At 40.3% G+C, this 26444-nt stretch overlaps 1 long non-coding RNA gene across 1 annotated transcript; it reads left to right on the plus strand.

Annotated features, from left to right (window-relative positions):
* Positions 1–889: 889 nt before the first annotated feature.
* Positions 890–25686, plus strand: LOC119851499. The gene is made up of 3 exons (XR_005291269.1): positions 890–944; positions 17056–17153; positions 23654–25686. It is a non-coding gene; the product is annotated as an uncharacterized LOC119851499 (long non-coding RNA).
* The last annotated feature ends 758 nt before the right edge of the window (positions 25687–26444 follow it).

The raw sequence follows: 26444 nt of genomic DNA on the forward strand, positions 1-26444 counted from the left end.
GAAGCAAAACAAATAAAAACTGAAAAAGAAAAAGAATGCCATCTCTCCTTCTACCCCCCCCCAAATCATTAATAAAAAATCAGTGGAGAAATAAATACTACATAGAATTTTAAAAAAAAGTTAACAACTCTTTAAACTAAATCAATGCTTTATTCACATTTGAAAGCAATGACAAAACTAATTCACGTTTGGATGGGTAGAATCCTTCTATATAACAGATTATTTTTGGACTGATTTTCCAGTAGACACTCTCCCAAAGTGAATTTATGTTTTAATTCAAAATCTATTCAGTTTTCAAAGAGTTATTCATCATATACCCATAAAGGAATCTTACAGTCCAAATAGCATTTAAGAGTAGAAATGGAACCATTTTTTTAATGTCTGCATAGTATACTATGATTCCTTTTGGTTTATAACTATCAAGCAAAAAACCAGACAGTAAATGTAAATACTATTCATCCTTTACTTAGAAACCTATGGGCTAGCCCCTCCCCTCAATTTAATCAATAAACCTAGGAATCAGTAGTGGCAGGTTAGCAGAAAATGGAAGCAAATTCTGCTTCCCACAAACTACATTATTCATGATGTTATGGATACATCTAACAAGTTTAGCTATAGCTCTGTGTTCATATCTATATCTATCTATGATAGATTAGATAGATAGTGACAGACTCAGACCATAAGGATATAAGAAAGTAACAGAAGGCAGGTATATCAGCCTCAGAATGAGCAGGTCCCTGTTGCCTGGATAGCCAAACAAAGGCTACTCCAGGCCAATCAAGACACCTGATGCCAATTAACCAGTTAAGGCCCTTAGGCTAATGAAGACAGCTGGAACCAATCAAGGTCTCATGCATACTGCTTAAAAGCTCTCCTCCCCAGCCCCTTTGGGGGAACTTCAGGTGAAAGGAGCTGGAGGAGAGGAAGCATTGCTGTATCCTAAGGTAAGGGTGAAGCTAGGAAAAGGAGACCATGGGGAAGTGGCCCAGGGAATCCAAGCAGCTTCAGTGGTTAAGGGAAAACCACTAACAGCTGCTACAATTAGGTCCCTGGGCTGGAACCTGGAGTAGGGGGTGGACCTGGGTTCTCTTCCTCCTCCATGCTCTACAGAGATCCCCTTGAGAGGGGAAGCAGGCCTTGGTACAGTCAGGAGGCTGAACTGTGCCTACTGAGAACTATAAAGCAACAAAGACTGTGGGTATTTCCCCTTCCCATCTCCCATACTGGCCTGTGATGGAAGTATTTCAATAGGTTGTGACACTTCCTGCTACACTCTGAAAGGAAGGTCACATTGGGGCCTTAGTGAGTTTCTGAGGCCCCTGACTCTGCCCAGCAGACAGACACTTTTAAACAAAGTATCTGTTATTCCAAAACAGAGAAAACAATTTCAACATCCATGACCAGTTGCTGAGTGACAGTGATGTACTTTACCTATTATGATGTTTACAAAACACTATATGCTTAAATGAGTAGTTAAAAACTTTGTAAATCTGCATTCCTTGTGGGAATAAACAAGATACTCTTATCAAATATAAGGTATTTTTCATTTGCTTTCAGTGTAAATCTGGCAATTTTTAGGCCAAACAAATTATCCAAACCAAACTGTTTTTTTAGAATAGAAGCTTTTAGCAACCTCATGGTCAGATTCCACTCTCCTTATTCACATGAAATCATTGATTCCTCTGCATGTGTAAGGGTAGCAGAATCTGGAACTCAGGATGGAGTTGTTGCTACAGTACATAATCCATAGGGCAATGATTGCCTTAAGTAAAGGGGAAGGGTCCCCATGACACTACAAGGACATGGGTACATTTCTGGAGCAATCTGTTATTTCAGCACCCCAGATACTCCAAAGAAAGGCCATGTGTGCCAAGGACTTGGGTAACCCAAACATTTTGGGATACAAGATAGATATAGAGTTCTGCTTTAAAGTATATTGAAACCCTTTTACTGTAAGGGCAAATATTGTGCATATCTCTTTCCTCTCCAGATCACATTATGCTAGAGCTGACATTGAGATCTATTGGCTGCAGCAGCAATAGCTACACAAATGCATATTCTAATACTTTCTGCAGGTGCTCTTGTCTTGGCACATAACCTTAGTCAGTCAAGTGGGACAAGGGAAACCTGCACTTGGAGAATGCTCTAGACAGCTGCTTTACAACCAGGTTACAATACAGAGGCTGACACATTTGTGCAGCTGATGCAAGATGCCATGTATTATCATAAGCCATTTCACAGTAGGAGATATTCACTGAAAAGCTTTGTGTTCAGTGGGAACAATGCTAATAAAAATTGTTCACTGATTAATATATGCTACTACTTCCTCTCAATGTTAGCCCACATGGATAGAATAGAAGTGTAGTTGTAGCCATGTTGGCCCCTGGATATTAAAAAGACAAGGTGGGTAAGGTAATAAATCTTTTATTTGACCAATAAAAAGAGGGGGTTAGTGGGTTACAGATTGTTGTAATAAACAATAATTCCAGTGTATCTGATCAGTGCATGATTTTTAGTGTCAAGCAGAGTTATGAATTTAAGGTCCTAGGCTCATCTTTTGAATGCACTAATAACAAAGTAGGTAAAAACAGACAATCACTATGTTTTCAAATGAACTCGCACAGGAAGATGATAAAAGACAAAAACACCCTATTGCCGGTGGGTGAACACTTTTCACAGTGATCACTTTATACCTGACCTATCAGTCCTCATCCTCAAAGGAAACTTGCACAACACTTTCAAAAGATGAGCTTGGGAGCTTAAATTCATAACTCTGCTAGACATTAAAAACCATAAACTGGAGAGAGACACTGGATTTATGGCTTATTACAACAATCTGTAACCCACTAACACCCTCTTTTTGTCCTATGACTGCAGAGGTGTTAATGGACCACTCTACCTTGAATGGTCCCTTAGACTGTGTGTTAACTACTTATGCTAAACAATCTGTTCTACCTTGCATTTAGCTGCCATGCTTGAAGTACTTTTCCTAGACCTGAAGAAGAGCTCTGTGTGGCTCAAATGTTTGTCTGTCTTGCCAACAGAAGTGGTCCAATAAAAGATATTACCTCTCCCACCTTGTTTCTCTAATTGACAGGAGGAAGCACAATAAGTTATCTGCAGAAAATAATTTCTCTGTAGTTTGCCTGCACTTTGTCCTAGAACGCCAACTAGAGTGAGTACCATCTGGCTTGAATTAGATCAGCGTTTAAAGCCCCAAGGATATATGTGGAAGAGTTGAGCACACATTTGGTGAGAGTTGTGCGAGTTTCAGAGGGTAATGATTACAGTATTTCTTCAGATCTAGCAAATACATAGTTGAATGCAAAGAGAACATTGAATAACATTATTGGGACTCTGTGAATGCTGAGATGTTTCATCTAGTACCTACAGGCCTAGAAAGTGGTTCTAGAAAGTGTTTTATGCTGTGTCTGGATCATTTGCCATATAAGACTTCACTCTGACACAAGATTAACGAGCTCCAGCTTTATTGTGGCTATCTACAACAGGCTTCCTCAGCCTCATGGCTTCTCTGAGAGTTCCACAGGAGGTTTTCCTTCTGAAAAATTTCCCCCAGGAAACACTGCCTGAAAGAGTCTGCTAGGACTTTCATATTGTTATATCCCTTCTCTTAAAAACAAACAATCTTTTTAACACCCTAATACTAGTTGATGATGTAAGCTAACTTATTTCTTTCAAATGCTGACCATTCTCATAGTTGCTGTGTTCACCATCTTATGAATTTGTTCATCTATACACCTGTACAACTTGGAAATCATCACATAAAATCCCTCGGATGACCAGGTCAATTTACCAATCCACCCTACTCTAAACATTGATTGCCTCCCATCTGGTCAACTAGACTCTTTAAGCTTGGTGCCCCTGACAGTCTACTACTAATGACTTTTTAGCTCAGGAGTCTCCTGATGACATGTGGTGGTTGTACTGTCCTTAGAGATTTCTTTGGTTTTCCTGAGGTGCCTATGGTTTTGCCTCACTGTGTCCATTTCCATTTTATGTGATATTTGGTTTCTTGATTGCACCACTCTAACTTTGCATCAGAACTTATCCTCTTTTGTCAATGGTTATATACACTTTGTCACACTGCTCCAGACCTTGCAGATAAAGACCTTGTAATAAAACCCTTGTGTTTTTGTTGTGTTCTCTGTAGTTCACCAAGGGAAGCTTCTGAGAACCCAGGCTTTAACAACCTTCTACTTTTCAGCAAGAGGGTCTTCATTCTCCAGCTCATCAATCTTTGGACCAAAGTAGAATTTGGGGATTGCAAGGGAGTATTCCGGTGATAAAGTATTTCTAAGTGTGGGTCAGCATCTGCAGTTTTCACCTTTTTTCAACAGTTTCTTAGCAGTCTTTACTGCTGATTCCACTTTGCTGTTGTTTTGAGGTTATCTTTGTGAATATATGGGATCAGAATCCCAGACCTTACTGAGCTTCCAGAACTCTCCTGAAACTGTCCATTATCAGAAAGCTCAATATTTAGTATTCCATACTGTACAAAGTGTTTTATCTTCTCTCTGTCTGTATCCTGTGCCTGGAAAATAGTCTATCTCATAGAAATTGGAAAAATAGAACATGTATCCCTTGTCTCTAAAGGTAAACAAATCCAAGGCCACCTTTGCCCATGGTCTTTCTGAAACTTCATGTTGCCACAGTTTTGGTTGACAGTCTTCCCAGGACTTGCAGACATCATTCTGTTCCATGAATATCCATAATTGCTCATTCATTCTCTGGCTCACCTTAAGCAACCTTCAATTCCCAAATGTGTCAAATGGACTTTTTGTATAACTTCATTCCTAAGACCTGCTGAAATAACCATTCTTTTGCTCTAGAATATAATGTCATTCTGTACACACAACTCATGACTTGTCTGAAAGAATGGTATTATCTTTTTAGGTAGCTGGTGTTTTGTCACTGACCATCCTTGTAGGATCACGAGTTTCAATGTCTGCAACATTCTGTCTTTCTGTACCCTCTATCTTTCAGCCTTTCTTCTGAGAGAGGTAATTACTGTATCTTAACTATTTCCCCCCCCCCCCCCCCCACAGCCTCTGTGGATCCCTCTTTGCTGGATTCTGGCAGGCATGCACAGCTCAAGGTGTCCAGCAACAACAAATCTCTGCCTGAGCAATACTTGATCCTTACATTGTACCCCTTGCAATTCTGTCATCTCACACTGGAAGTGTTTTGATGCTCAGAGTAATGGTTTTCTCCAAATGCTGTTGAGAAGTTCATGGTCAGATTGTATGTCTACACTGAGATCAGTGTATTGATGAATGTTTCCATTCCAAAGAGTATTGCTAATAGTGCTTTTTCAATTTGAGTGTAGCCATTCTCAGTCACAGACTACACGCTGCTTACAAACACAACAGGTTGTCCTCTTGCATCAGAGTAGCCGCTAAACCAATTTATCCCAGTGAAGCATCAGGAATTCCTCTGGGTTGTAATATTTCAGCATGGGAGCTTTCCCAATGATCTTTTACTTTCTGGAATGCCAGCTTGTGTTGGTTTGTCCATGCCCATACGCTGTCCCAATGTGTCAGATGTCTTGGGATCTTGCAGCTCTCAGACAGATGGTTGGAAGCCTTTGTGAAATAACTGATCATTCTTAGGAATCATTAGACTCCTTTAACATCTCTGACTCTTGGCATTTCTCCAATTGCCCTCACTTTCTTGGGATCTACATTCAGAACTTTGGAGATGAACAAATATCCAATGTATGGTACCTCCACTACTCTCAGCCTGAGCTTGTCTAAATTCGATTCAATATTCTTTTCTCTGCATAGCTGTTAAATAAATAGAATAGTAATTTGTAGTCATGATCTTGTTGTGCTTGTTCTGGATTGTCATTTTCTCCCATTATCAGCACATTTTCCAGATTCCCATCAGGCCCTCCAATGCCTGGGACTACCAATCTGCTGTGGAATACCTCTGGTGCTGGATTGATTCCTATTGGCTTCCTTAAGCTTCAGTATCTCCCAAATGGATTTGTGAAGATAGCCAACTAACTGGATACATCATCCAGTTTGATGTCCCAGAATGCATTTTTCATATTGTATACTGTAAAAAGTCTCACTTTAGACAGATTTGGTAATAGGCTGAAATTGTGGAAAAGCAGCATCACTTGCCCCATAACCTCAGCCATGCAGAACACAATGCCATCCACAGCCTCAGAAACAACTCTGACATCATAATCAAAAAGGCTGACAAAGGAGGTGCTGTCGTCATCATGAATAGGTCACAATATGAACAAGAGGCTACTAGGCAGCTCTCCAACACCACTTTCTACAAGCCATTACCCTCTGATCCCACTGAGGGTTACCAAAAGAAACTATAGCATTTGCGCAAGAAACTCCCTGAAAAAGCACAAGAACAAATCCGCACAGACACACCCCTGGAGCCCTGACCTGGGGTATTCTATCTGCTACCCAAGATCCATAAACGTAGAAATCCTGGATGCCCCATCATCTCAGGCATTGGCACCCTGACAGCAGGATTGTCTGGCTATGTAGACTCCCTCCGCAGGCCCTACATTACCAGCACTCCCAGCTATCTTCGAGATACCACTGACTTCCTGAGGAAACTACAATCCATAAGTGATCTTCCTAAAAACACCATCCTAGCCACTATGGATGTAGAAGCCCTCTACACCAACATTCCACACAAAGATGGACTACAAGCCGTCAGGAACAGTATCCCCGATACTGTCACGGCTAACCTGGTGGCTGAACTTTGTGACTTTGTCCTCACCCATAACTATTTCACATTTGGTGACAAGTATACCTTCAAATCAGCGGCACTGCAATGGGTACCCACATGGCCCCACAGTATGCCAACATTTTTATGGCTGACTTAGAACAACGCTTCCTCAGCTCTCGTCCCCTAATGCCCCTACTCTACTTGCGCTACATTGATGACATCTTCATCATCTGGACCCATGGAAAAGAAGCTCTTGAGGAATTCCACTATGATTTCAACAATTTCCATCCCACCATCAATCTCAGCCTGGACCAGTCCACACGAGATCCATTTCCTGGACACTACGGTGCTAATAAGCGATGGTCACATAAACACCACCGTATATCAGAAACCTACTGACTGCAATTCTTACCTACATGCCTCTAGCTTTCATCCAGATCATACCACTCGATCCATTCTCTACAGCCAAGCGCTACGATATAACCGCATTTGCTCCAACCCCTCAGACAGAGACAAACACCTACAAGATCTCTCTCATGCATTCTTACAACTACACTACCCACCTGCTGAACTGAAGAAACAGATTGACAGAGCCAGAAGAGTACCCAGAAGTCACCTACTACAGGACAGGCCCAACAAAGAAAAGAACAGAACGCCACTAGCCATCACCTTCAGCCCCCAACTAAAACCTCTCCAATGCATCATCAAGGATCCACAACCTATCCTGAAAGACGACTCATCACTCTCACAGATCTTGGGAGACAGGCCAGTCCTTGCTTACAGACAGCCCCCCAACCTGAAGCAAATACTCACCAGTAACCACACACCACACAACAGAACCACTAACCCAGGAACCTATCCTTGCAACAAAGACCATTGCCAACTCTGTCCACATATCTATTCAGGGGATACCATCATAGGGCCTAATCACATCAGCCACACTATCAGAGGCTCGTTCACCTGCGCATCTACCAATGTGATATATGCCATCATGTGCCAGCAATGCCCCTCTGCCATGTACATTGGTCAAACTGGACAGTGTCTATGTAAAAGAATAAATGGACACAAATCAGACGTCCAGAATTATAACATTCAAAAACCAGTTGGAGAACACTTCAATCTCTCTGGTCACTCGATTAGACCTGAGGGTGGCTATACTTCAACAAAAAAGCTTCAGAAACAGACTCCATCGAGAGACTGCTGAATTGGAATTAATTTGCAAACTGGATACAATTAACTTTAGGCTTGAATAGAGACTGGGAATGGATGAGTCATTACACAAAGTAAAACTATTTCTCCCCCCCCACACTGTTCCTCAGACTTTCTTGTTAACTGCTGGAAATGGCCCACCTTGATTATCACCATGAAAGGTTTTCCTCCTTTCCCCCACCCTCACTGCTGATGATGGCTCATCTTAAGCAATCACTCTCCTTACAGTGTGTATGATAAAAACCCATTGTTTCATGTTCTCTGTTTGTGTTTATAAATCTCCCCACTGTATTTTCCACCAAATGCATCGGATGAAGTGAGCTGTAGCTCATGAAAGCTTATGCTCAAACAAATTTGTTAGTCTCTAAGGTGCCACAAGTACTATTCTTTTTGCGAATACAGACTAACATGGCTGCTACTCTGAAACAGATTATCAATTGTAGATAGAGGAATATTAGTTATGTTTCAAAGCTTTGTTTAAAGATTTGGAGTCTATGCATATTCTATGCATTTTGGCTTTCTTACCACCACATGGCTGCTTAGCCGGACTGTGGTCTTCTCGGCAGGGTATATAATTCCACGATTCTGTATGGCCTGCAGTTTCTTTCAGTGGCTGTATTAATGCAACAGGTACTTTTTTTCTTTTTGGCAATTTAACTGGCTTCATACTGGTATGAATCTCTATTTTTTTTTTATAAAAATCTTTCACCTATCTCCCTGAAACACATTGGTAGACTCCCTGTGTATCATCTCCCAGTCCCAGGTAATATCAGACAAGGTATCGTCAGTCACCCTGCTATCCCCTTTCATTATGTTTCGGGCTGTACTTTTATTACATTCATGGCTTGCATGGCCCTGCTGCCCAGAAATGGTATTACTGTCTTATCTCTCGCCACAAAGTCTGTATTTCTATTTTTTTCCTTGGATTTCTTCTTTTGATTTTACACTTCCCCACAGGCTTTAATGTGGCACAATTGTATATTTTCAACAGCTGGTTAGTCTCTTCCACTTGTATGTCTGGATTCACCATCCTAATCAGCATGATGTTACAATTTGTGTCATAATCTGATTGAAAACATACCACTTCCTTCTTAAACTTATGCCGAAATCTGTTTGTTTTTAAGGTGCCACCAGACTCCTTGTTCTTAAGAAACGTATCTCCATACAACTGGTTTTGATGCTTAGTAGGGTCTCCTTGCACTTCATTTACTAGTTTGATCACCCACATAATGTCCTCATATTCACTGTTGCTCTCTTCAGTTACTGTGTGTTCTTGTGATTTCTTTCTTCTCTCTGGACAAACACTTGGTTGCAAAATGACTAAATTTATCACAAGATGGCATTTTTCCATAACCTAAACACTTGTCTTTCAGTCGTACATGTTCCACCAGTATTTGCATATGTCTGAACCATTATCTGTTGATGTTGAATCTGATTTTGTTTTCTCTCATGTATTGCATGGATAGTTTCTGTTAACTGCCCTTCCAGAATCCTAATCTTCTTTCAGTAACTCTGCAGCCCTACATATATCTCCAAGCATTTTACAAAAGTTAAGTCAGCATTCCCCAGCAACCTGCATGCTATCCAGTCTTTTACCAATGAATCCTTAATATTTCCAAAATTGCAACTGGTTGCGAGTACTTTTAGTACTCCCATTGCTTGATCCTGAGTAAAGAAATTATCTTTCCACTATTTTATTCTTCCTGTGGATCCAGGGAGTTGCAAAAACAGCCCACTATTGCTTCTAATGTGCACTGAGCTTGGGGAATTTCCCCACAGAGTCTCATATCTCTCTCTCCTTCTTTCTCCAATTAGGTAATAACAGGCTTTTTATTATCACAACATTGTCTTTATCTGATATAGCAAGATCTACATAGAGGTTAAATTCCTCTTTCCAACTCTTCCATGCCTGCACTGAATTCTTAGCATGCAAGTTTAATGTCTGAGGCTTCAACCCCTCCATTTTCTGTTATCAGCCTTGCACTCACAGAAGTATTGTGCTCTTTCCAGTGCAGCTGTGAATGATCTCTTCTGCTATCTAGGATTTGATTACCACTGCTACTGGGTGTTATGCTCAGTGTCCAGATCATTTGCCGTATAAGATCTCATTCTGACACAAGGTTAATGAACAAACTTCAACTTTTTTTGGCTGTCCACAACATGACTTCTTCAGCCTCATGGCTGTTCCCCAGGAGGTGTTCCTTCTGAGGAGTTCCGGAGAAAACAGTTGGCTGTCTGAATGTCGGCTAGCAATTTCATATGGTTACAGAAAGTGAAATCCCATTAGTTAAAACTACTAGTCATTACTATCTACAGATACTTCTGTTTTATTAAGGGAATACTGGGCATTGTTTCCTACCCCCTCACTTTCCCTGATTTATTTCAGAGCACTAGTGGCACCTTAGAGACTAACAAATTTATTAGAGCATAAGCTTTCGTGAGCTACAGCTCACTTCATCGGATGCATTTGGTGGAAAAAACAGAGGAGAGATTTATATACACACACACAGAGAACATGAGACAATGGGTTTATCATACACACTGTAAGGAGAGTGATCACTTAAGATAAGCCATAGGAGGAAAACCTTTCATGGTGACAAGCAAGGTAGGCTAATTCCAGCAGTTAACAAGAATATCAGAGGAACAGTGGGGGGTGGGGTGAGGGGAGAAATACCATGGGGAAATAGTTTTACTATGTGTAATGACTCATCCATTCCCAGTCTCTATTCAAGCCTAAGTTAATTGTATCCAGTTTGCAAATTAATTCCAATTCAGCAGTCTCTGGTTGGAGTCTGTTTTTGAAGCTTTTTTGTTGAAGGATAGCCACTCTGAGGTCTGTGATCGAGTGACCAGAGAGATTGAAGTGTTCTCCAACTGGTTTTTGAATGTTATAATTCTTGACATCTGATTTGTGTCCATTCATTCTTTTACGTAGAGACTGTCCAGTTTGACCAATGTACATGGCAGAGGGGCATTGCTGGCACACGATGGCATATATCACATTGGTAGATGCGCAGGTGAACGAGCCTCTGATAGTGTGGCTGATGTGATTAGGCCCTATGATGGTATCCCCTGAATAGATATGAAGGATTCTGGTTGGACTCCTCCTGAAGGTCGAAACAGCAGCCTGGATTTCTACATAGAGTGCTTCCGCCGACGTGCACGAGCTGAAATTGTGGAAAAGCAGCTTCGCTTACCCCATAACCTCAGCCATGCAGAACACAGTGCCATCCACAGCCTCAGAAACAACTCTGACATCATAATCAAAAAGGCTGACAAAGGAGGTGCTGTCGTCATCATGAATAGGTCGGAGTATGAACAAGAGGCTACTAGGCAGCTCTCGAACACCACTTTCTACAAGCCATTACCCTCTGATCCCACTGAGAGTTACCAAAAGAAACTACAGCATTTGCTCAAGAAACTCCCTGAAAAAGCACAAGAACAAATCCGCACAGACACACCCCTAGAACCCCGACCTGGGGTATTCTATCTGCTACCCAAGATCCATAAACCTGGAAATCCTGGACGCCCCATCATCTCAGGCATTGGCACCCTGACAGCAGGATTGTCTGGCTATGTAGACTCCCTCCTCAGGCCCTTCGTTACCAGCACTCCCAGCTATCTTCGAGACACCACTGACTTCCTGAGGAAACTACAGTCCATTGGTGATCTTCCTAAAAACACCATCCTAGCCACTATGGATGTAGAAGCTCTCTACACCAACATTCCACACAAAGATGGATTACAAGCCGTCAGGAACAGTATCCCAGATACTGTCACGGCTAACCTGGTGGCTGAACTTTGACTTTGTCCTCATCCATAACTATTTCACATTTGGTGACAATGTATACCTTCAAATCAGTGGCACTGCAATGGGTACCCGCATGGCCCCACAGTATGCCAACATTTTTATGGCTGACTTAGAACAACGCTTCCTCAGCTCTCGTCCCCTAATGCCCCTACTCTACTTGCGCTACATTGATGACATCTTCATCATCTGGACCCATGGAAAAGAAGCTCTTGAGGAATTCCACTATGATTTCAACAATTTCCATCCCACCATCAACCTCAGCCTGGACCAGTCCACACAAGAGATCCACTTCCTGGACACTACGGTGCTAATAAGCGATGGTCACATAACCACCACCCTATATCGGAAACCTACTGACCACTATTCCTACCTACATGCCTCTAGCTTTCATCCAGATCATACCACTCGATCCATTGTCTACAGCCAAGCGCTACGATATAACCGCATTTGCTCCAACCCCTCAGACAGAGACAAACACCTACAAGATCTCTATCATGCATTCCTACAACTACAATACCCACCTGCTGAAGTGAAGAAACAGATTGACAGAGCCAGAAGGGTATCCAGAAGTCACCTACTACAGGACAGGCCCAACAAAGAAAAGAACAGAACGCCACTAGCCATCACCTTCAGCCCCCAACTAAAACCCCTCCAACGCATCAAGGATCCACAACCTATCTTGAAAGACGACCCATGACTCTCTCAGATCTTGGGAGACAGACCAGTCCTTGCTTACAGACAGCCCCCCAATCTGAAGCAAATACTCACCAGCAACCACACACCACACAACAGAACCACTAACCCAGGAACCTATCCTTGCAACAAAGCCCGTTGCCAACTCTGTCCACATATCTATTCAGGGGATACCATCATAGGGCCTAATCACATCAGCCACACTATGAGAGGCTCGTTCACCTGCGCATCTACCAATGTGATATATGCCATCATGTGCCAGCAATGCCCCTCTGCCATGTACATTGGCCAAACTGGACAGTCTCTACGTAAAAGAATGAATGGACACAAATCAGACGTCAAGAATTATAACATTCAAAAACCAGTTGGAGAACACTTCAATCTCTCTGGTCACTCGATCACAGACCTAAGAGTGGCTATCCTTCAACAAAAAAGCTTCAAAAACAGACTCCAAGGAGAGACTGCTGAATTGGAATTAATTTGCAAACTGGATACAATTAACTTAGGCTTGAATAGAGACTGGGAATGGATGAGTCATTACACATAGTAAAACTATTTCCCCATGGTATTTCTCCCTCCCACCCCACCCCCCACTGTTCCTCTGATATTCTTGTTAACTGCTGGAATTAGCCTACCTTGCTTGTCACCATGAAAGGTTTTCCTCCTCCCCCCCCCCCCCCCTGCTGCTGGTGATGGCTTATCTGAAGTGATCACTCTCCTTACAGTGTGTATGATAAACCCATTGTTTCATGTTCTGTGTGTGTGTATATATAAATCTGTTTTTTTCCACCAAATGCATCCGATGAAGTGAGCTGTAGCTCATGAAAGCTTATGCTCTAATAAATTTGTTAGTCTCTAAGGTGCCACAAGTACTCCTTTTCTTTTTGCAAATACAGACTAACACAGCTGCTACTCTGAAACCTGTTATTTCAGAGCATGTATTTGACAGGCCAGAAGAATTTTCTTGCCTCTTTTGTACATTTTGGGTTTTCAGGCTCTGGCCCAATAACAAAGGAATGTCTCAAAGATGAGTACCTTCAATTCCCACTTGGATGGGATGTTTTTAGAATAGAGGGTGTCAGAAGAAAACATTTTAGAGTAATTTGATTAGTTTCTTTGGGTTCTGGGTTTTTGTTTTGCTCACATGCTTGAGTGGCTGTATCACTCTACAGTTTGAATATGGTCTAGGGAAAAGGTCATTGGAGTAGGACTCAGGAAATATTTGTTTTAATTCCACCATTACCACTGTCCTTCTCGCTGACCCTGGGCAAGCACTTTCCTTCCCATTGCATATCTGTCTTTATTATTTAGATAGCCATAAACTCTCCAGAGCAGGGACTGTCTCTTTGTTGGTGTAGCACTTAGCACAATGGGGTACCATCTCAGTCACAGCCTCTTGACACTACTGAAATACAAAGTAGTAATAAAATAAAAACAAGTTGCAGAAACGAGCCATTTGAGAAATTAAGGGATAAGGTTATTAGAACCATGCAAATTTTTGAAAAATAAAAAACCAAGTTGTTATTGACACTCACTTGGTTTGGGGTTTCACCAAAAACTCAAATATCAGACCAGGTTCATAGAAAGAATCAGATGTTTGAACCTGAGCCAGTTTCAGGTTGGCTCCATTCTCCGTTTCATCATGGATTGAATAGTTTACTCAAAACCATCCAAATTGTCTCACTGCTCTCACTGTTTCCTCATGGATTGCATTCTGATCTCATTTGTACCGCTTTTACAGTTTTGAGGGCTGGAGTTGCTATTGTGTTGCATTCAGTGTAGTCTTTTACATCTGTGCAAAGTGAGCCAGACAGACCCTTGACCCTGTTATGACCCATTTGTCAGTCCAGTAATAGAGGCTGGGATGCAAACTTGACCAGCTATCTGGGGCTTCTCCTCCCCCTTTGTGGAGAATCCCTTGCTGGTGTATACCCACCTTCTTCCAGCTTCAGTGTGCTATACAATTTACACACTGATTTAAAGGGGACTAATTCTTCTGACCTCCACCACTTTTTTTACATAAGTGTAACTCCCTTGAATTAGATGGGGTTACTCCTGATTACATTCTTGTGAGATCAGAATCAAGGCCATGAAGTCTAACTGAGCTTAGTCTGACAAACATCAACTTCAAATCTCTAAATCTGGCCTTCTTTCTTACTCCCAAGATCCCTTACCCTGAAGAGACAGGGAGTAAGATTCCAGAGTCACCAGTAGGAAGTTATAGGGGCTGTTACCAGGAGGACAGACTAGATCACAATGGTCCCTTCTGGCCTTGGAGTCTATGAATATTAAGGATTTTTCCCCTCCTTGAAGCATTACCTGTTTAATAAAACCCCTGCCTGACATGACATACACAGCTTACATAATTATCTTGATAGGATATCATGCTAGGTACAATTGTCCTTTACATCATCATTTGTTCTGCTGTTCCTGCAACAATGCAAAGAGTACATGTAATTACTTTGAAATTTCCTGTTTAGCTAAAGAACACAGATATGAGTACACAGAACAATAACTGTTTGTTCTTTCTTAATATCTTGTAGTTTAATGAAGAAAATCAGTGGTCTTGTGTGAAAATAATTTACTTATTAATCTTAGCCACAGTAACCGAAGTACAATATTTAGATCAAATTGCAGAATGGATAAAGCAGTGGCAGCACAATATTTCAAATACTGATATCCAATCTCATTTATTTTTGAGCATCATGTTCTTCAGAGCCTCATCTGGGTTTTGGAAAAGGGAGAGTTGCAAAGCTTTCTGCCTTTGTAAGCACATATGGTAAATGTATACTCTGACTGAGACAGGGAGAGTAAGGAAATGAGTTGAAACTCCCAAGCTTATTAGAGCTAGCAAGTGAAATTCTGCTATTCTTTTAGTAAGTTCCCAGGGCAAAACTGAAACATTTATATAAGTTTTCAAAAGCATGCTGAATTTCCTCTGGCTAAAATTCAAGGCTCATAACCTTGTGAACAAAACTGAAATTGAAGTAAATGGGAATTCCACAGATGGCAGGCTTTAGGATCTAGCCACTTAAAAATTAGTGTGGGTTCAGTGTGCTTAAATTAAGCTAGGTAAGCTTCCATCAAGACAGTCCAGAATTATAGGTATGTCCTCAGTGTAATTGGCTAGACCTAAGCTAGTTTGGAAAACAATAGTAATGAAACTGGCAGTATGGACATACATATGGGCTAGCCCTTCACCCCCACCCAGGACCCTAGGTATGTACTCGAGCTGCAATCACAACTCCTGATTGGACTGTAGACACCCTGTAACTGGGATAACCTACACATTCCTTGTCGGACTCTTAATTTATTGGTCAAATCCTCAGCTGGTGTAAATCAGCATCATTTCATTGACTTATTCCACTCTCTATTTTCAATATGTACATGCACACATACACTCTCTAACACACCAGTTACATGTCATCTGAATGAAATCAATAGAACTGCATCAGCACAAAACTTTTATATAATATATTAGAAAATCAGGCCTACAGCACCTACCTCAATTAGTCTGGGTGTCTATCAATTTAAAGCCATGAAAGTAGATAGAGAATAAAATTTTAAGAATTGTCTGATCATGTACCCAGTGCCATAGAGCAAGACAATCTTTTCTGGCATATTTTTTGTTTTTCCATGTGATACATTCAAATAAAATACCCCAAAAAATCTTTCTGGTAAATACTTTTTTCCCCTTGAATGAAACATCAGATGACAGCAACATCAATGGAGCTTATTCTGTGTGTCATGTAGTTGGAGGGTTTTCACCATGGACTCGATGCGCACAAATCAACAAAAATTAAGTATTTAGAAATCACTTCTTGAATAGTTACCCTATTCCTTGAAATATTGAGTAGCTAACCAGTCAGTGTGCACAGAATGGGGCAATGGTCCCATGGAAAAGATGTGATCACATCATAAATCATATTGAACATAAGAGGACATAGGCAATCATAACTATGGTATTATCTTTGAGTGCTTGACTTTACAACCATATCATTCTTTCAACATAGTTTTGGTTTTTTAATCTGACCTCCTAGATTAAAAAGAGAGCAAACTAGAAAACAAGAATTCCATTATGTGTAATCATATTGAGACCCACATGGGTCATTGGTAGAGTTGATCAGAAAACTGATTTCCCCGCTAAGACAGAGGTTCTCCACTTTTCCAGACTACTGAAGCCCGAGCCCTGCCATCCAGGACTGAGGCATGTAACTTAGTTTCACATGGCCCCCTGTGGTGTGGGGCACCAGACGTCACCTTGCTTGCCACCCCATAATGCCAGCCCTTCATTTGCAACCACCCCCAAACCCATCCCAAAGGGAATCACAACCCCATGTTGATCAACATTGATTTAGTTGATGTACCCTCAAAAGACCTCTGCTTACCCCCAAGGGTATGCATACCCCTGGTTGAGAACCACTGTTTTAGACAAATTGTGAATGTTTTGGAAGAATGCTCTCACTTAATTATTGGAACAATTACACAGATATTAATTAAGATGACATTTAAAGTTAAATAGTCAATAAAGTAGAACATATATAGTTATGGCAGCAAAAATATAGATAGGGTAGACTTAAGTGGTGTTATAATAGACTATAAGAAGGGCCATATTCTAATTTTAGATCAGCATGCTCATTCGTCAAGATACCATCAGAGGATTATATACCCATTCTTCTCATGTGGATTCATCTTTCTTGGATGCACCATTTCATCTTTGCAGGTATGTAAATGCAATGTACAGCTATATGGCAATGCCTGTTTGCTTTAACTAATATTAAATCATTAATTTTAATCTGTTTCATTACACAATGTAGCAACTGCATGCATATAAAAATTGAAAATCTTTCCAACCTTACTCTGGAAAACTGGATTAACTACTTCATTGGCTTTTTGTTGCAACACATAATTAACATGTTTATTTCCAAATAGACATTCCTGTATTACACAATCCTAAAATAGATCTTTTTATTCCCAAAGTGTTTAATTCCTATCATTCTAGGGGACTAGAGATTATGAATGTGGTAAAGTCCTAAATTAGCCATATCTTGAACTTGTTGCTGATAAGTATTATCTTATTCACAAGGAGTACTGAAATGAATGCGGCTACTTTGGTATTCTTGCAGTAGGAAAATTCTCCCATATTCCAGCTAAGAAACTTTAAAGCCACCAGAAAATGCATAAACTGAACCTTATTAGTCAACATTCCAGAGATTGAAGTGTAGATGAATCCACTATTTGAACCTGTCCATTTGAGGACATTGATTCAGTTAATCATATTCAGCTAAAGGTAACTTGACCTTTACCCAAAATTGAATATTTATTTTGACAAGGTCTGGATGCCTAGTTTGAATATCAGTCTTATGATTAACTTCTCTCGATCTCTAATTGATTAAAAGAGCATTCCCCCTTTTACTGAATTTACACATTGCTTTTGATTCTCCCAAGTACCACAGGAAATATCATTAGTCAGAACTTTTGCCCTTTCCCCTGACACATTTTGCAACCTTTCTCCTTACAGTCCTTGAAAAGACGGACAATTCTTTTCCAGCCTGCAAAAGGCAGTTCTGTTACTTCCATTATTTTGTAATGGAAACTAAGGCTTTCACAAATTCTTCTAATTAGTTTGGAAGCATCACCCACCTTTTGATCTATGGTAGTTCACTCCCTTTACCAGTGTTCTATTTTCTCTTCTCCCCCCACAGGTTTCCAAGTCATAGACTTTAAGGTCAGAAGGGACCATTATGATTGTCTAGTCTGAACTTCTGCACAACTTAGGCCACAGAATCTCACCCACCCACTCCTGTAACAAACCCCTGACCTATGTCTGAGCTATTAAGTCCTCAAATCATGGTTTAAAGACTTCAAGGTGCAGAGAGTCCTCCAGCAAGTGACCCATGCCCTACGCTATAGAGGAAGGCAAACGAACCCTAGGAACTCTGCTAATCTGCCTGAAGGAAAATTCCTTCCCAACCCCAGATATGGCAATCAGCTAAACCCTGAGCATGTGGGCAAGACTCACCAGCCAGACACCCAGGAAAGAAATCTCTATAGTAACTCAGATTCCACCCTATCTAGCAACCCATCACAGGTCATTGGGCATATTGTAATGTGTCTGTCTTTTTCAGAAATCCATAGTGTATTGTGGATCTCTGCAGCACAAATTTGTCAAATCTATCAAATCCCAATTTTACTCTAGGAAGCATGATGTGTAACAAATTGTCCCATGACTCCAAGTTATAAAGGAAATTTTGGTTATTAAATGTCCCTTAGGTTTGGTGTATCTTATCAAGTAGTCCATCATAATATAGTCATTCTGATCTTGATGCTGTAGGAGATCATTGTGTGCTCCAAACTATGAAAATAATAGTCTATGAAGAAGCTCCTTTAACTCAAAATCTGCAAAAAGTCCAAAACCACTGTTCTGACTTGTAGAGTACATTTTTTCTGCTTCCTCCAGTTGTGGTTCATTTTCTGAAGCTGGAGACTATGAATTAATCCATACACTAAGACTATTCAGCAAGAAGAGCAGGAATGACATCTGTTGCTGCATTTTGTACTGTGGCTGGATCCTCCATGATTCTATTGACACAGACTCTGGTTTGTGTGCCTGCAAAAAAAAAAAAATACACTCAATCTCTCTGCTTGTTTCCTTTGTAGGTCTGAATCTTGTATAAAGAGAAATTCAATTCATGAATATGGTAGGGACCATTCTCTTATGACATAGGTTATGTGGTGGTTTAGCAACTGCCCATATGCCTATGTCCCACATGTTCCCTCTAACTCTTAACAAAATAGGCTTAGCCTTTTTCCTGGCTTTCCCCAGTCTGCCTGCTTCTTGCAGATGCACCTGATGTAGATGGTCCTGCAGTAATTGCAGGTAAGTGTCCATTTTTACTCCCTCAATTTATGTTGACTTCCTTGCCACATTAAGTGTTCAGACAACCTTGTTTTCCTTCCAGTCATAGCTTTAAATTGGGAACAACCAGTAGAGGCTACTTGCAAAGCTATGAGACTCATTGGCATCTATGCATCCCAGTTTTCCCCATTTGGTTCAATTAGTTTCCTTAACATTATTTTAATGGTACAGTTTTAATGGTAATGGCCCAGGTGACTGAGGATGGTATGGATGTGATGTCTGACTCTGAACAGAGCCATATAGGATTTAAAAAAAAACTATCTTCAGTGAAGAAGGATCCCAGTCTGATTCCACCTGCACCAGTAATCCCCAGCAAGAAAACACATGTTCTACCAAGACTTTAGCCATGGCTAGTGCTGTATTGGTTTACTTGCAACTCCACCTTTTTAATAGCAGGCAAAGCAATGTTAATAATGGCCAGTGTGGTTGTGATGGGTTCCCCTCGGGATTCCACTTGGAACTGGGATACCACTGAACTTGCCTATTCCACCAGCCTGAGCTCCCTTACACTGTCCTGCTGAGCCAGGCCCTTATGCCTCCTGCAGCACATTCTGCAGCCTGGTGTGTCCCTACCTCTGTAAGACCAACACTGAGATCAGCTCCACATAGGAAAAGTTCAACTAGAGAACTACCCAACACTCAAGTGCACACCCCCTCTGGACTGTAAACCCAAAATTGTATTGTCTTGTGCTGCACAGAGAACTGTACCATGTAAACTCATAAAATTCTTTCCCTCCCTCAATATGAAGGAAGATATGCACAGCTTTTTGCCCCCAAGTTATGAATTCCACAAACTGGGTTTAAAGAAAACAAAAACAAGTTTTATTAACTACAAATGATTTTAAGTGATTAGAAGGGTTAGCAAACACATCAAAGCCAGTTATCTATCAAATGAAACACAAACTAAGCTTAAGATACTAAAGAAATAGTAATTTGTCCCCCCTACCTGTTTTAGGCAGATTGCAGAGTTTCTTGAAGGCAAGCTGCTCTTGCTTTCAGCTTTAAAACTCCAGGCATTTTTCACAGGCCAGACACCTTCCCAGCCTGAGCTCAGTCCTTTTCCCCCCACCTTGGTCTTTGTTTCTTATGTTCAGAGCAGTCACCTTGGGTGGGGATTCAGTGAAGAACAACCCTGATTATGTTCCTCCCCAGCCTTAAATAGGTTTTTCATTTGGTGGGAATCCTTTGTTTTCCAGTTCGGGTCCCCCCACCCAGTGAGAAAAATACTGGTATTCTATCATGGAGTCAAGTACCAGGTCATATGATCACATGACCCTGCAGTGTCAAAGCAGCCATGAGACAACGTTTATTTGCAGTGTCCAAAGGAAGGCTTTTCAGGAAAGTGATAAACATCTTCTAAGACCTATTGCTCTCTCTAATGGCCCATCCAGACTGATCACATCCTGTCTGGGGGGCATTCCCCAGGTGCAAACACTTTTTTGTAGTACAGATGTATAGTCAATATTCCTAACTTCAGATACAAAAATGATACATGCATCCAAATAGGATAATTGTATTCAGCAAACCATAACCTTTCCAATGATATCTCACATGTCTTATCTTGCACAAAACATAAGCTATGCTATAATCAAATCATAACTATCTTTATGGAGTGTAGCATCACAATGGTCATGTTCTTATGTTCTAAATCCACATATGAGGACAACTGACTTTTTGGACATTGAAAAATGGCTTTTGAACAGTGTGGGGGAAAAAGTGAAAGTTTCAACTCTTCATCAAAATGAAATGAAAAATATTTTTTCATATAAAAATCTGAACATCTCCATGATAACCAAGTTATGTTTGGGCTAAATTGTGGCCTGGCTAGTTCAGTGGTGGAGATGAGTAAAAGGATACACTGTATCCCCTTACACTCCCACAAAAGCTACCTGCATTATAGGTAACATCTTTGAAGGAGAGGCCCAGAGGGTGACAACATTCCACCTCTTCCCTCAACCCATCAACGAGAGTAATGGAGGGTAGACCCAGCACAGTTCACTCTCCTAGGAGATTTTGAGGAACCTTATCTGAGTCTCTCCCTGCTCTTGGGGCAGGATAGGAATGCACTGCCCCTTATGATGAGCTTGTGGCAAAGCTACGATTGAGCCCTAAGTGTAGTCTAATTTTATATTTTATCCTTCTATCAAGACCGTCACCTATTTAACTTAAAGATGGCACTAGACTTTTTCTATATAGTTAGGTTTCATTACCAACATTTACTCTAGCAAACATGCAGCACTGATCAACAAGCATCATCTTTGCTCTGGAAAAATTACATCTAATGGACTTGTCTACACTGTGCTGCAGTACAGACTACAATATAGTAGACTCCAACTATTATAACCAGGACTATCTTAATGCCATTTGGTACCTTTCAGTTTGCACCAGCAGTGTCCACTTAGGGCAACTTTGGTGCATGCTGCACTTCACACAATTATAGTCTGCCCTGAGACCCAGCATAGACACATACCCTTTCTTAAATATAGGCTATCTGCTTTCATTTGGTTTTGCCTAATAGGATGATCCTGAAGCTCTATTAGCTGCTTTTTAGTACTCTAGAACAATTACCTAATAGGCCAAAGGCCTGAGATCTCTAGGCCTTGGTCTGAAAACTAAATTATAATTTTAAATATCAAATTGTCAAATGAAAGAAAAACAACATTTGTAACCTTTATTTAGAAATTGTTTGACTATCTCTAGGTAACTAGGGAGTTAAGCACCTTAGCCATATTTTAGCATGCCTTTAAATATTCTAAGATGGTTTTAAAACGGGTCTCTAAATTTAGGCTTTTAGATGCTTAGGCCTAAAAATCACTGATTTTAATAAAATACCTAGCTCTTATATCATGCTTATCAGTATCTCAACGTGCTTCACATAGGTCAGTATCATTAACCCCAAAAGGTGACAAAGCTGCCACTCAGAGGATTTAAGGACCACATCTTCAAAGTTATTTACTCTACTGAAATCAATAGAAGTTGGGCAGCTAAATTCCTTTAAGGACCTGGACCTAAGAGCCTGACTTTAGGTTCTAGGCATCTACAGTGGGATTTTCAGAAGTGCTCTGGGTTGGTTTATCTTCCATTCCGCTGAAGTCAGTTTTACCATCAACTTCAATAGAAGCAGTTAGGTCAAAATTGTTCTTTAAAAGTTTGATCTAAGTTACAAAACAAACCATAAAATGGCTAAAAAAAAAAAATTTGGGACACTTTGGATTCTAGCACACAGGGCAAACTATTAATTATCCTGACCCAGCCCTGAATATTTACACTACTTTGTGGGGTATTTTACCCTTAGTAGCCAAATACATACCTGCTATAACTCCAGAAAAACCAGTAGAGTTTGAAAGGAAATATATACCTTTTTTTGAGGGGGGGGGGGGAAGGAGTCACTGACCTTTTTGATAAAATTTGTACTCCTGAAACATTCTTGTTTTCAACAAGATTTGGTTGGAGCCATAAAGTCAGAATCGTAAAGATTTTTCCTATTCCCACACTTATCTCCTTTCCATATCTGTTTGGAACTTGTGTTTCTGTTGCTTCAGCAGAAGCTGTGTTTGACTTTGGGGAGCACTTTCCAATACTAGATTTTATCAGTGTCAATTCAGACCCTGAGGCCTAATCCTGATGCTCTTACTCAGGCAAAACACGCATTGACCTCAATAGAAGTTGGAGGTGCTCATTATGTTGAATTTGGCAGTAACTGTTTCCCAAACAACAAACAAGGAAAATTGCAACCCCTGATCTAAATAATATGACAAATGAAATTCCCTCCCCCAAATTCAGTTGGTAACAAATTTGCTTTCAGGCTTGATTCCCTAGCCTGCCCAGGTACAATGGAGAAGGGCAGATGTCAGTCAGTTGCATAGGGAAGTTCAACAAGACAATCTGCACGCATTATAAATTCACTTTGTTCTGTGTGGCACAAAGCAAAGTTGGTGATGTGGAGAATCCACAACTGTCTTAAATTTAAGCCATGAGTGGCTGTGTGGAGAGAACTTTAAAATGCCTTTTGGGGGAAGTTTTTTTTCAGTCTGAGAATCTTGAATGACCTAGGCAATTAGTGGGCTGCTTTTCAAAAGATTTGATTGCCCACAAATCCCTTTGAAGGGAATGGAAGCTGCAGATACTCTGCACCTTGGAAATGCATGCCATTAAAAGGGCACCTTACTTTTTGTTGTGTGCACTGTGTTCTTGCTTCATGAATGACTACAAAAACTGATGTTCAGAATGAGATTATAGTTGGTTTAGTGTCATTTGGGATTTATAATTCTCAACTGTTCTTTCAAATTATTTTTGGTTTTTAGGCTTGCCATTCCTCCTCATGAAAAGAGGAACCCCTGGAGAAGCTCACAATGGAGTGTGGAGCTCTGATCTCTAGTGTTCAGCTCCAGTGAACCGATATTTGCTGATATTGAAAACTTGTCATTTTGTAATATTTAAGCAATTAGAAACTCAGGTCTCTTCTGGTAAACCCACACCCAAAATGCATGCACTCAATAGCATTGACTTATGTTCTCACTAAAGCATATGCAATTTCAAAAGACATAGATAAAAAGAGAACATCTCAGTTCACAAACCTAAATCTTTATCTCTGTAGCTTAAACTCAAATGGCAGTAGGTTTCAGCATACAAAACTATTTTGAACACAATATCATTGGAAAAAGGACCATAGCTTCAAAAGATATGAAGCATCCAAAAACAGCTAAACTTTCTACTAAGGGTAAAAAGAGAATGGGAACATAAGTGGTTAAACTTCTGTGAAAAAACTGAAGGGGACATTTTAGGATTAATTGAAAATGCTTACTATGGTTTCATGTAGAATCGGGATGTAGCCCACTTAAGTCAATGGAATTACACTGTTGTAAAACTGAGAAGATTTAGGCCTAGAGTTGTCAAGTCAAATCAAATTAAGGCTTGAGGGGTTTTGTTTTTACATCTAAAACTTTTAAAAGTCTCTAATGGACTTGACAGATGCAGATGTATTTTTAGATGCAGAGACTTTCACTTCTTTATTGGCTCAGCTATTGTCTGAGACTGCTTGGTGAGCTATGTGGAATAAGTCAATGATCTCATTGTGGGTTCCAGTAGATCAGTGTTCATGATCATAATTTATGAACAGTCTCACTGCTGGTAGTCTTGGCAGAGAGACCAGGTGGTAAATATGAGGGTGAACTACACTGTCAGACCTAGAGTTGGTCCTTACAGATCAGGGTTGAGGCATCGAGGCTGAACAACATGGGGAAATGCTGTCTGCATTATCAATTCCATAGCAGATGTCCGCCCCAGGACTGACAACTTGTCACTTTCTTGAGCACTAAATTCAAATAAAATAAATGGGTACATAGAGTATTGCTGCAATGATACAACTTGACAGTATACTAACTTTTACCACCTTCTGAAAAATATAAGTATGTATGATTGCAAATGACTGACTATGGGAATCTTATTTCCATAAATATTAGGACAGTACATAGACACTTGGGCTGTGCATTAATATTTTAACACACCATGTGTCTTGGGTATAAATTCAAGCATAGCACTCCACCTCACAATCATGGAGGGAAATCTTTCCCTTAAGTAACCAGTGGACCCACCTCAAGCTGCATCTTCTCTAACCTTCTCAGAAGTACCTTTATCACCAGAAAGTGCTAGCTAGAACATTATACCGGAATCAGAGTGACTAGTGTTATGATAACTGTTCAACCTCTAAAGTGGTGGTTCTAGAAAAGGCATCATAAATACCAAGTTGTATTGATAGGTAATAACGGAAGCTTTCAGATATTATTCAATATTACATTTCATGACCATTTATTTCAGAGCAACAGAGATCTGGGGGAAAAATGTTGTTTATAAACAGTAAAGTCAGGGCTTTTTCCCCCCTCTGCTTGATTGCTGCTTGGAAAAACTAAGTTGCCAAGTCTGCCAGTGCATAGTCTATTTACTTCAAGGCACATTAGCATCCTATACCAAATGTCAACAGATTCATACAGATGTGGACCTTAACTGCAAAGTTAAGATTTGGATCTGGTGTTTTAGTTTAGGACCACTGCCATAAATGTGCTGAAGACCTTAAAACGCTATTGATTTGATGGTTTTCTGGATCTCTTAGGAGGTACTCGGCACCTTGCAAAATCAGGTTTCATTCTGAGGCACTTAAAGGTTTTAATCTTTTAGATAAACACTTCAGACTGTACCGCTGTATAGCATTCCTTAACTACCAGGCACAGTGTCAGCCGTGTGGTAATGCTGTGTCACAACATCCTGTGTTCTAGAAAATTCATCCCAATGTCACGGGTTTGACTTGATATTTCCATTAAATTAAGTTACCTTGACAATACAATTTTTTACAAGAGTTAATACCTTACAAACCTTCCTAACCTGATTTATTTTTTTTTAAACAATGGAATAAATGCTGTCTGATTCAGGGCTATGTTATTTGCCACGATGGCATTTTCACTTTTCAATCATCCTTTATCACAGTAATTTGCTTGCCTTGACTCATTTACATTTTTATAGATTTTAAATATGTTGAATCCTTGCTCAGATATTTGATACTGAGATTACCTCCAGTGATAAGGTTGCAATTTAAACTCAGTCAGGTGGGAGGTGATGTGCGTCTCCAAGAATCTTGCTGGACCTTTTTCCTCCATATTTTTCAAGAATGCAGTCAATGTCCCTGACATTCTGCTAAATCTACCATGATGCATATTCCGATCACACAACCAAAACAGTTAAGCCAAATTATACAAACATTGCACTATTCCTGGAACTTTCCTTCTAACTCCAATGCCTCCTATGACAACTGCAGTGTGTCTAAAAGTCTGTTTGGGATTGAAGGAACTAACTAGATTGAACAGCACATGGCATAATGTAACAGTGTTCACTTTTATTCTCCCTGTTTTTTAATCTCACTTGCTGAGCTTCAAATGTTTGGCAACAGTGAGCCTGTTTTAAACAGCTGTTGTAAATGACTAATGCACAATTTTCTCTCCCATTTTCTGGTGCCAAATCTGCTTTGCAGCTTTGGACTAGTTCTGAGGATACAGATTTTTTTTTTCCAAGATGTTTTTTGCTCTGCACAGCTTTGTAAATCAT

Source organism: Dermochelys coriacea, chromosome 2, assembly GCF_009764565.3.
Source record: "Dermochelys coriacea isolate rDerCor1 chromosome 2, rDerCor1.pri.v4, whole genome shotgun sequence".
Lineage (NCBI taxonomy): Eukaryota > Metazoa > Chordata > Testudines > Dermochelyidae > Dermochelys > Dermochelys coriacea.